This window comes from Macrotis lagotis, chromosome 3 (genome assembly GCF_037893015.1).
Source record: "Macrotis lagotis isolate mMagLag1 chromosome 3, bilby.v1.9.chrom.fasta, whole genome shotgun sequence".
Classification (NCBI taxonomy): domain Eukaryota; kingdom Metazoa; phylum Chordata; class Mammalia; order Peramelemorphia; family Peramelidae; genus Macrotis; species Macrotis lagotis.
Window position 1 is genome coordinate 185,724,948 of NC_133660.1, and position 2,116 is coordinate 185,727,063.

A 2,116-nucleotide genomic window follows, 5' to 3' on the forward strand; every position below is an offset into this window, starting at 1 on the left:
TTTCATTTAACATTTATTACAGGTCTAAAGGAAAAAAAGATTTGAATGAAGGTGTTATTTCATATTTTACTCCAGTCATGAACCTTAAACTTCCCATGACCTGATTACAGCAAGATATTGTTGGGGGGGTTTTTTGTTCCTTTAATTTATTGTCATATCACTTTGAGCATGAATATTTAGCTATTATCATTCTTGTATCAAATAAAGTAAAAATTCTTCTTCTTGGAATTGAATACCCCACAACCTGTCACCAACATATTTGTAAAGTATTGAAAAGACACAATTTTTCATAACTCCATGTCTTTGCATATACTATTCTCTCCAAGTATGCTTGCTTTTTTTTTAGCAAGAGTTGAAAGCCTATTATAAAATTAGGATTTCTGGCTAAGATGACAGAGGAAAAGTTAGGCACTGTGAGAGGTGCTCTCTCTTTCCCCTCATAAATAACATGAGAGAAACCTCTTAGCAGAATTTCAATCAATGAAACCCAGAAAAAAGAAGTTAGGAGGAGAAAAACACCTACCAAGAAGGTCTGTCTCAGGGGACCATGCATGAACTGGGAGATGAGAGCAGAGAAGCCCTCAATTTGGGCAAATTCAAAAAGGAAATGATTCTCTCAAAACTACATTTGGGAAAATAGAAAAGTCATTCAAAAATAGAGTGGATCAACTGGAAAAGGAGGTGCAAAAGATAAATGAAGAAAAATCCTTTTCTCTATAAAAAAGGAATGGAATAGGTGGAAATTAATGACCTAATAAGACAACAAGATTGTGTTAAAACCAAAAGATTGGAAAAATAGAAAAAAAAATGTAAAACCAGTGACCTGGAGAATATGTCAAGGCATGAGAATCTGAGAATTATTGGGTACCTGAAAACACTGAAGAGAAAAAAATCCTCGTCTTAATATTGCAGGATGTAATGATGGAAAACTGTCCTGATATCATGGAACAAGAGGGCAAAATAGTTATTGAAAGAATGTATTAATTGCCTCTCCCCCAGCAAGCCACATGGCAGGCACCATGGCTGGCCTAGAGCTCCATGTGGCTATGGAGGTGCAGCTATGAGACCTGGCCATCCCAAATGAGAGCGTGGATCACCCTGAGGTATTTATAGTTGATTGAAATGATGCCTAATATCCAATATTTGAAATGGGCACACAGTAAGAACCTGTTTCTTAAAGACAAAAAGAAGAATCATTGGTTGGTAACAGTCCTACAAGAGAGGAAGACTAACTTGAATGATCTGGTCAAGGAACTTAGTGTTGCTAGTGGAAATTTGAGGTTTTCAGATGAAATGTCTATGCTAGAAAAACTAAAAGTTGGCCAGGGATATGCCACACCCCTGGCTCTCTTCCGTGACTAGGGAGATGTATAATTTTTCCTGGACTCTGATTTTCTGGAAGGTGGATAAGAAAAGGTATACTTCCATCCAATGACAAACACACCTACAATGGGCTTGAGCCCTGATGATTTTCTTACCTTTCTGAAGAAGACTGGGCATGATCCTATAATATTAAAATTGGATTAAACTCATGGGCCAGATTTTGAATAAAATTCAATTCTGGAAACTGTCAAAAAAAGGATACATTGATACCCTCCAGAAAGAGAGCCTAAAATGAAAACACTAAGGAATGTTGTGGCCAAATTCCAGGACTATGAAATAAAAGAAAAAATCCTACAAGCAGCCATAAAGAAAAAAAAATATCAAAGAGCCACAGTAAGGATTACACAGGACCTGGCCTCATCAACATTAAGGGATCAAATGGCTTGGAATGAGATATTTCAAAGAGCAGGGACCTTGGATTGCAAGTGAATACATCTTTCTCAGGTCATAATGCAATAAAAAATCATAAGCAATACTGGGCCAGGGAGATTTGGACACAGAACTAATTGGATACTAAATAGCCTCATTTTAAAGAATAAGATGATCAAGCAATAAATTATAGAAAGAATTGTTTCATCCTAGATAATGACAATAATGATACAATAAACCAAATCCTATAAGGATACACTCAAGATGGCTGTCAGGGGATATATTATATCTTTAATGATTACATGAATAAATAAGAGAAAGAAGAAATCAATGAACTAAATAATGAAACTAAAAAAAGAACAAA

The 2,116-nt window shown here is 35.6% G+C and overlaps 1 pseudogene; it reads left to right on the top strand.

Annotated features, from left to right (window-relative positions):
• The first annotated feature begins 1,019 nt into the window (after positions 1–1,019).
• Positions 1,020–1,527, top strand: LOC141516364 (prolyl-tRNA synthetase associated domain-containing protein 1-like; annotated as a pseudogene).
• Positions 1,528–2,116: the final 589 nt, after the last annotated feature.